This window comes from Ailuropoda melanoleuca, chromosome 4, assembly GCF_002007445.2.
Source record: "Ailuropoda melanoleuca isolate Jingjing chromosome 4, ASM200744v2, whole genome shotgun sequence".
NCBI classification, from domain to species: Eukaryota; Metazoa; Chordata; class Mammalia; order Carnivora; family Ursidae; genus Ailuropoda; species Ailuropoda melanoleuca.
Window position 1 is genome coordinate 61,142,809 of NC_048221.1, and position 11,639 is coordinate 61,154,447.

The following is an 11,639-nucleotide window of genomic DNA, read 5'->3' on the forward strand; positions in this document are numbered from 1 at the left end:
AGTAGCCAAAAGGTGGAAACCACCAAACAGCCATCAACTAACAAATGGATAAATAAACAAAATGTGGTATGGCCATATAGTGGAATATTCTCCAACATGCTACAACATGGATGAACCTTGAGAAACATTATGCGAGTCTCGAAAGACTACATAGTATATTATTTCATTCATATAAGTTAAAAATAGAGCTATCTTATGACCCAGCAATTGCACTACTGGGTATTTACTCCAAAGATACAGACGTAGTGAAGAGAAGGGCCATATGCACCCCAATGTTCATAGCAGCATTGTCCACAATAGCTAAATTGTGGAAGGAGCTGAGAGGCCCCTCAACAGACAAATGGATAAAGAAGATGTGGTCCATATATACAATGGAATATTACTCAGCCATCAGAAAGAACAATTACCCAACATTTGCAGCAACATGGACGGGAATGGAGGAGATTATGCTAAGTGAAATAAGCCAAGCAGAGAAAGACAATTATCATATGGTTTCATGTATTTATGGAACATAAGAAATAGCAGGGAGATCAGCAGGAGAAGGAAGGGAAGAATGAAGGGGGGATAAACAGAAAGGGAAATGAACCATGGACTCTGGGAAACAAACTGAGGGTTTTAGAGGGGAGGGGGGGTGAGGGGATGGGCTAGCCAGGTGATGGGTGTTAAGGAGGGCACAAATTGCATGGAGCACTGGGTGTTATATGAAAATAATGAATCATGAAACACTACATCAAAAACTAATGATGTACTGTATGGTGAATAACATATCATCATCCTCATAATAATAAAAAGATGTCCAGAACAGGGAAATCTACAGAGACAGAAAGTGGTTGCCTAGGGCTGGGGGGAGGGGAATGGGGTGGTAGCTAAAGGGTATGAGGTTTCTTTGCGGGGTAATGAAAATGTTCTAAAATTGACGTGTTGTGAAAACGTGACAGTTGCACGTGTCTGTGAATACACTAAAATCATTGAATTATATACTTTAAGTAGGTCAATTTTATGGTATGTAAATTATAGCTCAATAAAGTTGTTTTCTAAAAGATCACGGAACACACACACACATTTGGGACAGACCTGGGAACATGGCAGGGACATAGCGACATAGTCTTTAGATCTTCCCAAATTGAAAAAACAAAACAAGAAATTTCTAGAGAAAAACTGCAACAAAACTATGGGACAAGGTATATTGATGAGCCCCCAAAATACAAAGGGGTAGGGAGAAACCGTCGACAGCCAGAAAACATGCTTGGGAGTGTCAGCCTGGGTGCAGAAGCAGCCAAGGTAAGCCCACTAAGCATGCAGGGAAGTGAAGACTTCCTGACTCCAATTGTTTCAAAGTTTTTGATTAAAAGTCTAAAATTATTTGCCTTTGTCTTTACCCTTTAGAATGCAGGGTATTTTTTGAACAAAGATCCTAGGAAAAATAAAACCAATATACACCCCACCTCTGGACAACTTTGTGTCACTTTCAAATGGTGACTCCGCCTTCTTCCCCTTATTCTTTCAGCCAGATCATGTCCTGTCATTTTTAAAATTCCAACTCAAACCTCATCTCCTGAAGGAAGACTTTTAGAATCGATCCTTCCAGATTAACCGCTTCTCCAGGATGGCTCAGGATGACCCCCTCCAGTTCTCAAATGCCTCGTTTCCACTGAATTAATTCTCTCTCGTTGAGGTTTTGTGCCCTTTCCAATTGAGCCTGTCCAATAAGATGAGACATTCCTGGAGAGGAGGCTGTTTTGTCTACATCCCCCACTGTGTCTAGGATATTAAGTAGCAAACAACTGGAAGGCAATTCTAATGCCAGTTCCTGAATGATTGTGGGCAGCTGGGAACCTTTCATGCAGCACTTTGAACAGCTCACCAACAAATGCATGATTTCTGCTTGCTCATCAAAGTGCTATACATTGCTTTAAAATGATGAGCTATCCTTAGAGAAAACTGCAGTGTTCTTCCTGAATAATCCTGAGGAAAGTGTTGAAAATAGTGCACTGTGCACAGTAAAGCTCCCAACAGCTTTTCTGTTTTCTGAAACAGAGCTTTTTAACTGTTTTTAATTTAAAAAGCAAAATTGTTCCTAGGTGAACCTCAGTTAAGTTCTGAAACACATTTTCGGTAGCCCAGTCTGAACATAATTTGCATTTGGCTAAAGGGAAGGAGAGAGGGGGATATTACGCAAAGCCACTTGGCGAAGCATATTTATAAGGCTGTCCTCCCACACGAAGGGTAATAGATAATACTGATTTGCAATTTACACGCTAATTAAAGCAGCTATGGGATGGACCATCTTTTCCAAACAGTTACAAAGCCTTCCTCCATCTCAAACAGGTTTTGCCTCTCCTCCTGGGAAAGGAAGAACCAAAGATGGGCTATTTACACTTTTTTTTTTTTTGCAAACTTTTGCGTTTTCACTCTTAAAATGGTCTGGTATCACTATGTAACCATGTAATTAGAGTGCTTAAAATTAATTGGATTTTAATAATGGTCAGATTTATAGTTGATGAAGGCGACCATTTAAAAGGCAAGGAGTTTGCCATTAAACTTGATAACAGCCATTTTCAAAAGCTGACTTTGTGAATCTGGGTGTTGTGTGTCTGACGGCGGCTTTTTTCTCCGCTGATGGGAAGTTAATTACTCAACACACCCCAGAGAAATCATGTTCTTTAACGGCTAATGCAAACTTCACAAAACAACAAATCGAAAACGTAATTCGCCCGTCTCATGCAGTGCCCTGGAGTCAGTTGGTCGATAAGTATTCACCGAGCATTCACAGCTACAGCTGGCACCCCCATTAACCACCAGAATTTATTGCCCACTCATCAGAAACCTCACCGTAGCAGAGAGACAATGTTACCAGTCAGATATACAAATGACAGCTCACCCTTTCCTCATGCAAAATGACAGCCTTAAGGAATTAGTGAAGGAAGCTGCTACTTTTTTCCACTCCATTCCTCACAAATAGTTCGGCACCCGGGTCTTTGTATTTTCTTCTTGTAGCTCTTCCAAGTTCTACAGAAGCTTGGAATGAAGCACTTCAAAAATTACCAGGCACACCAGAGTTATCTACTAGATCTTGGGCTTAGCCAATTGCCAGTGAAATCCTCTGTTCTGATGCTCTGGGGCACGCCAGCGAGGGGGGACCAAGGAGGTGAAAAGCTCTCATGTAGGATCTGCAAGAGCCTTGAAGGTCCTTGGCACCTTCACGTGCTTCAGTCTGCCACACGCTCCAATGACTCTGCTTGCCCCATAGAAGCAAACCTCAAACACTGGCAGGGAATAGAGGCAAACATCCCAGAACTGGCCCCTGTACCCCATAGCACACTTACTTGGGGGGCTGGCCCTCTCTGGCTTTGTTACCAGTTGCCCACTTATTCCCTGTGGTCGTGACCATCCCTAGATTCCTCGTGTGGCTTTTGGATGTCCCAGCTATGCTGGCTCTCAGCCCCGCCAGTCAGTCCCTTGGATATTGTGTATGTCCTCATTGCCTTGGGTGAAACAGACTGTTTCAAGCTGACACTGACTCCTAGAAGTTCTGCCCCAGTGCCCAGCGCGTCCCTTCAGTAAAGGACTTATAGGCATCAGAGGGGTGGTGGAGTGTGGCTGCACCCCCTGAATATATTCCCCAAATTGTCACCTCTTCAACAATTCTCCAGAGATAACATATTGATTGTTCATTCTCCTGAATGCAAGACCATGGTGAGATGATGCTAAGGCAGGACCCATGAACACCAGGTCCACACGTGGTCAGATCGGAGGGGCACAGAGGGCCAAGGAGCGTTCCCTCAGCCCCCAGCTTCACTCCTCAGACGTTCAACCCTGGCCAGGCCTCTGCTCAGTGGGAAGAGGGCCTGGGGAAGAGAGGGAAAATATCCTCTTCTTCGCTTTTTTGGTTGTTTTTCCTCCAGTTCTTCCTCCAGACATCTGTTGGAAGGCTGTCTGGTGGAGGTGATCACACAGGCATTTAACTTACTTGCTGATTATTACAAACCTGACCACCTCCCTAACCTCTCCGCAAGCTGTAACTCACAGACGTGGGACCATTGCCCTCAAGAGCAAGACCACTGCTCAGAGGGCAGCCACAGGCAACCCTGACTCGGAAAGGCAGGAAGCAGGTGTCCATTCTTCTGTTTTTTTAGGGACCAGGGTGGGCCTGATGAAGCAATATTTCTATTCAAAACTGAGAAAACACTTATTGCCACCTGCTAAGAACAAGGTCCCGTTTTCAACGCTTTCAATATTTACCCAGAATCTTTTGTTTTGTAGACAACTTGAGTATGGAAACTTTGATCAATGTGAATGTAGATTTGATCAAATGTTCACTTGTAATCCTTAACTTATTAATTTAGCTGTAATACATGTTACAAATATATTCAATAATATATGAATGTAGAAATATTAATTTTTCCATTCTCTTATTTCTTCAGTTTTATTCAAACTCTTAATGTGGTGTTGACATAAGTATCTCATTCCCAGAGCCAATTTTGAGGGCTCTAAAACAATTTTCTGAAGCACACAACTTTTTAGTTCCTGACCAAGTTGAGATATAAAATTTAAGATTGATTGATTGATTGATTTTAGAGGGGTGGAGAGGGAGAGAGAGTCCCAAGCAGACTCCCCACTGAGCATGGAGCCCAATGCAGGGCTCCATCCCACAACCCTAAGATCAGGACCTGAGCCCAAACCAAGAGTCAGCCGCTTAACCAACCGATCCATCCAGCCACCCCAGAGATACAGAACTTTTTGAACAGTGTATTATGCTGCCAATAGAAAATTCCACTCACATCATAAATATCCATTCTCATAATTAACTAAGTGCATGGTATGTGCTGAAGGCTGGTTAGAGCAAGCACACCCGGAATGCCTCTGGTAAGCACTATCTTAAGAATGTACAGATCCAGTCCTCCCTCTCTATTTCCATCAAGCAGAACATGAAGAAGAATGTGTCGTCCAGCACTCAAGGTCAGGGGCTCAGGGTGTGACCAGCCCAGAGTGCCTCCTCTGTAACAAAGAATGTCCGGGGGGCAGGCCGTGATCTCCTTGGAACACCGGCCGTGCAAGGAGGGAAAGGCTACATACAGAGAGTTGCTAGGCCAGTGGCTACACTGTAAAGAACTGCTGCATGTAGATTCCAGGCATGGAGTCCGCGGTGGTCCACCTACACGCTAAGATAGTTGACTTTTTCATGCATCATGTACATGTTCTCCATAACTTGAATAACCACTCTTTTCCTTTCTTAAATGATCTTTATAAAGCCTGTGTGCTATGATATTCGATAGTTGAAAGTTAAGGTCATATGCTCAGGCTAATTCTTAAACTTGTGCCAAATGTCTTCCTTTTTTTTTTTTTTTCAATAAATAATTCATTAAGTGACCTCTACAGATATCCCAAACTAGCATTTTTTAAGTCCCCCCCCCTTTTTTAAAGATTTCATTTATTTATTTGAGAGAGATAGAAAGTATGCACACGAGGGAACATGAGCAGTGGGGGAAGAGTTAGAGGGAGAGGGAGAACCAAGCCGACTCCCCTCTGAACAGGGAGCCCGATGTGGGGCTGGATCGCAGGACTCTGGGATCATGACCTGAGCTGAAGGCAGACACTTAACCTACGGAGCCACCCAGGCACCTCCAAGTCCCTTTCAAGTTTAAATGTTGTTCAAATCAATCTTTGTAATCTTTATTGTATATCAATCTTTGTAATGACAAGTACTAGGTGACTTTTTTTCTGAGGAGTAAACTTTAGAAGAAGGAAAAACCCTTTCCCTTATGTTAGGAAATATATGATGTATTAACTTGCTTCATCATCACAATGACACGCTGAAAGGGTGTAAAAGTGGAAGATAGTTTTATAACAGAATAGAATAAACCCTACTCACCGGTAGGGATTTGATGGCTATCAGACCAAAGATTTGGGATAATATCCAATATTATTGAGCATTTATAATATGCCAGGCACTTTCCTAAGTGTTTTATATGAATTAACTCATTTAATCCACAAAACAACACTATGTGGCCCTACTATTATTGATCCCATTTAAAATAAAAGGAAACCAAAGCACTAGGTACTTTGTCTAAAATCCTTCTTCTCATATCTCTTACTCATAAAAGGCTAGACAACTGCATGAGAATATATACTTTCTTCCTTTTAAAAAAGTCCAGAATTTCAATGGTTGATTGCACATGAGAACCACCATGTGATGATTGGGCCCTAACCCAGACCAGCTCAGGCCAAATCTCGGGGGGGTGAGGGGTGCTATTTTTTTGTAAATGCCCCAGGGGATTCTAATGTGCCACCAAGTTGAAAACCCTCTGGCGAGATGGATGGTTCTCGGGAATCTAAATGAGATCTTAATAAACTGTTACAACATCAGCACCAGCATCCTTACCACAATCAGGCTCTCAACTGAAACAAGTAGCCAAGTACAGACCAAGCAATGGAGAAGCAATGACAACAGAAATCAAGACACCAGAAGGCAATTCGGAGACCTGGTGCCGCTGTCCTTAGGAACAACAAAGGTTATGGTCTCTTGCCTGCCATGAGAGAATCCAGACGTCTCTATGTATACGGCCCCCTCCTTACAAGCACATTGGCATTTCACTTTTGAATTGTGGGGTCATTTTAATTCATGCAAGTGATTGCTTCTTACCTGCATTTATTCTACCACTGCACAAATTTGCATTGAAAGCCCACAATGCACAAAACACCACAGGGAAATAGGAAAATAGGCAAGATGTGTTCCCCACCCTCAAGAAGCTCAGTCTATTAGAAAAAAATAATAAAATGTTGAGAAAATTCAATGCAGAAAGATGTAACTTCTAGCCAGGGATCAAGAAAACTTTCTCGATGGAAGTGCTATTTCTGCAGGACGTTGTGGATAGTTTTATTTTATTTATTTTTTATTTTTTAAAGATTTATTTATTTATTTCAGAGAGAGACTACCTGTGAGGGAGGGAGGGGTAGAGAGAGAGGGAGACAAGCAGACTCCCCACTGAGTGGGGAGCTCCACCTAGGGCTCGAACCTGGGACCCTGAGATCATGACCTGAGCCAAAACCAAGGACTGAGACGCCCAGGTGCCCCACAGTGAGGGGTTTTAAAGAGCAAAGAAAAGAACACAGAATTAAACTCAGAGAATCATGTGTCAGTACGAGGGGGCCCCCTGAGAACAGTGGTTCGGTTCTACTGGTGTTATGTTAATGAAAGGAGAAGGGAGAGAAGCAGATGAAGGGCCCAAAGGTTCAAGATGGCCTCTTTGCTCTCAGATCCATTTCTTATCATTTCTCTGCTCTGTTCAGCATCTCACGGGGGCTCAGGCTGTATTTCCCAGCTTCCCGGCCAGCGGGCCTCCTGCTGGGTTTGCCAGGAGGCCTGGGCAGAAGGCTAGAGGCAGCAAGAAGAGTGGAGCTGGGTGTGTGTGTGGCCCTTTTCCTGCCTCTGACCCAGCTCCAGAACGACCTGTTTCCTCTGTGGCTTCAGCTCCCACTGGACAGGCTCACGGGGGCTTACCACACCTGCTGGTCACCCTGGCTCCAGTGCCCTGGCAACACTGGCTCCTATCTCTGACCCGCTAGGCAATCAGACGATGGGGGTGTCTTACTCAGTCTGGGCCGCTATACTGGAGTACCACAGACTGGGTGGCTTTTGAACAACAGGAATTTCCGTCTCGCAGTTCTGAAGGCTGGAAGTCCAAGGTCAGGGTACCACCACGATTGAGTTCTCATGAGAGCCCTCTTCTGGGCTGCAGACCGCCATGTTCCTACTGCATTCTCTCAAGGCAGGGAGAGGGAACTCCAGGCTCTTCAGCCCCTTGTAAGGACACTAGTGCCATTGGTTAGGGCTCCACCTTCGTGACTTCATTGCCTCCCAAAGGCCCCATCTCCTAATACTACCACGTTGGAGATTAGGCTGCAACACATACATTTGGGGAGGGGGGACAGTAATTTTTTGGCCTTGCCAAATACTGGAGTGCTTCACCAACCCAGCTGTCACCATTGTGATAAATTCCCTGTATTATATTCTCTGGTGTTCTCTGGCTTTAAAAAATCTCGAGTAGTTGCTATTTTTCTAGTTGGATCCTGACTGAATCAAGTGATCATTTGGGGAAAAAATCTCATGGGGTCTTTAAGAACAGGAGAATTCCATGAGAGTCTGGTTTCAAGAATAATCCTACCAGTACAGACTTCATGCTTTGAATCCCAAACCTCTTCTGGTGCTTCCTGTCTGACTTAAGTAGCATCCCATGTTGCAGACCACAGTTTCTGCCTTACTAGTTACTCTTCTCTGGGTTTCTGCAATTCCATTCTCTGCCCTCTCTACTCCTTCCTGTCATTGGCCTTCCTTTTTCTCCCTGCAGTGTGTCTCCCTGAGCAAATTACTGTGGGTCCGTGGCTTTGACATTACTCATTTCAGTTCTTCTGAGCCCCAGGTACAAATGTTGATCTTTCTACTGGACATCTTCAGTGGGGTACGCATCTCGATGTGTCCAAAATAAAATCTGTCCTTTCCTCCCAGCCAAACTGTTTATCCTTCTTTTTCAACTAGTCTTGGTGTCCGTCTATAAGCAGCAAACTCAGTATTTGTATGTTACAAATGTCTTCATTTCACCTTCCCTCTTGAATGATTGTTTAAATGTGTACAGACTTCACGGTTGACATTCTTTTTCCCTTTGTACTTTGAACGTGTCCCATTGTCCTTTGGCTTCTACCTTTGGTAGTTGAGGTGTTTACTCATAATGTAATTGTTATTCTTTTAAAGTTGATATGTCTTTTCCCTTTGGTAATTTCTAGAAGTTTCTCTTTGAATTTGATGTTCTGCAGTATCTCTGGTGAGAGTGCCTTGGTATGGATTTGTTTGTTAGTATATGAGGACTCATTTCTTTCCATTCAGAAAAGTTATAAGGCATGATTTCCTCAAGCATTGCTTCTATCCCTTTCTCTCTATTCCCTCCTTTTGGACTCTTAGTTAGTCATATGTTGGATCTCTTATTCTTGATTTCATGTGTTTTATCTCCCATCGGGTATTTTCCACACCTCTGTGTTATATTCTTCCTGGTGTCAACTCTAGCTCTCAACAGATCAAAATCCAATGAAGTTTTTAAAAAATTGCAATGTCTAAAATTTTCCTATTTCTAAAATATATGTGTTGGGAAGTGGGCTGTCATGACATCACACCACTTGTAATGTGGTCCGAGTCTGATTTTCCATGCTTTTTAAACTAATATACTGCTTTCCAGACCACCCAGTGACAATTTTCCCCAATGTTTTCTTCTTCTCTTTTCTCATTCCACCCTGCAGTTATGTGGGGGCTCCCCAGGCTCTGTGGCCCAGCCCCTCCGGCTGCAGGGACTGGCCTGTGGCCCAGGCCCATCCAGTCACAGGTCCTAATCCTGTTGGCTGCAGTAATAGGTTCCGGGATAGATCACGATGCGAGCTTGGCTAACTCTTCACTTTCCGCAGTGGAATGAGTGGTAAAATTTCCCTTTCTTCTTGGGCAAGTGTTGGCAGGCTTTTTCTTTAAAGAACCAGCTAGTAAATATTTTAGGCTTTGCAGAACAAGAGGCAAAATAAAGATATGGTGTGGGTACTTCTATGGCAAGAGAGAAAACACATTTCTACAAGAATTTTTTTGACAAAATTCAAAATATAATAATAATCGAATGCTATTTTTCATAATATAAGTCTATTAATAAGAATAATAGAATTCTTTCTTGGGAGATACCATTTTGCTAATTTGGTGTTCGATGTTAGTGTTCTTATTAAAATCCATTGCACATTTTCACATGTTAATCCTGAGACGGTGTGCATTTCATTACTGAAAATGTCTTCCATGCAGGTAAGTGCTGTTAAATACTGATATAAAGCCATGATTTTATTGAGAGTGTTCATTCCTTGGAAAGCACTGCTACAATTTTATGATTCTAAATACTTGCATTTAGCATGCCATTGCATTTAAAATGAACCACTGCCAGGGGAAGGTTGGCGGAGTTTCTTCAATTGTGTAGTTCAATAGACTTTGCAATATGGAAACCCGCTTTTTGCTTGCATCAAGATTTGACAAACACTGCTAGAACTGCAGGTTGAGCTAAATATATATATATTTGACTTTTGACAGCATTAGAAGTGTATAAAGCTGCTTGACACCGTGTGTGACTTCAATGCTAGTTGTTATTGAAATGGTTTTCCACAGTTTAAGTGTTGGCATGCAAGTGTTGTTTTGCCTTCTAGTTTTTGGATGAATTCATTAAGAAACATCATCGAGTCTGCAGCAGAAATGAATTCCTAAAGCTATTCAATGTGTGATAATAGGGGTGAAGTGCTGTTCTTTTTGCTCAGAAATTCCACCTGAGCCTTGAGCTGAAAGAGATGCAGTATGACCTCGCCACTGCCAAGCCACTGAATGCTGCGTGGCCGAGCCATTCAGGATATTCAGCTTCTGTCTGAAAAAGTAGCCATGAAACTGACATGGGTTAAGCCCATTAGAGTGAATAAAGTCCACGGTTGATGCTATTTGTTCAATAACACATGAGATATTTAAATGGTTTCCACCAAGGACCTACTGATGAATATTACAATGAGTACCATAGACTTTAAATTTGTAAACTTGTCCAACTAAGCTCTTTTCCTCCTTCACGCATTTAGATCACCATCAGAGTGACACATCTTAACAGACTCCACTTCAAGTTGTACGGAATTAGTATTTTCTCAGCCTCTTTGGAAATATTCTTACCTACAGCTCTTCCACACAGACTGTAGGAACTAATTTTTTGGTTACTTCAAGCCATTGATTTACTAAATAAACAACAACAGCTGAGCAACATTTGGTCAAGAGCAAAGAAAAACCACTTGAAATCACTTTTATTTTATTTGAGAGAGAGAGAGAGAGAGAGAGAGAGAGAGCATGCACGGGGGAGGGCCAGAGAGAGAAGGAGAGAGAGAATCTTAAGCAGGTTCCATGCTCATCCCAGAGCCTGACTCGGGGCTCGGTCCCATGACTCTGCAATCATGACCTGAGTCAAAATCAGGAGTCGGACATTTAACCAACTGAGCCACTGAGGTGCCCCAAAATTACTTTTCTTTTTTAAAAAAGTCTTCAACTCTGCGAGGAACAGTTTCTCACCAAATGGCAATAGATTTAAATAGGTTATTTTCTCTGAACACATTTCCTTGGTTACTGCTGGAAAAATATGGTTTAATTAACTCACCATTGGTAAATAGTTGTCCCTGCTTAGCTAACAAATGAACCATTAGGAAATTTACTTTGCAGCCTTATTTTCATGTTTCATTTTTGTGCAGGAATTCTGCTTGATAAGACTTTCTTTTTTAAATGTTCTAATTTTTCTGACTGCTGCTTTCCTGTGAATGGGGCACTAAGCTGCTAATGCCAACCTGTGTTGTATTCACTTAGCACACTGCAGTGTTATCACATGATAAAAAATATTGCTTTGCCGTCTAATCTAGTAAAGTCACCTGCATTTTCCTGTGCCTTCAAAGCAGACGTTTGATGCCCACTTCTCTCTTCTTTTTTGTATTTTGGCATGAGTATGCACTGGTAGTAAAACTTAAGATGTCATGATCTACAGCCAAGGAAACAGTCAAAAAAACTAAGAGACAGCCCACGGAATGGGAGAATATATTTGCAAAGGACA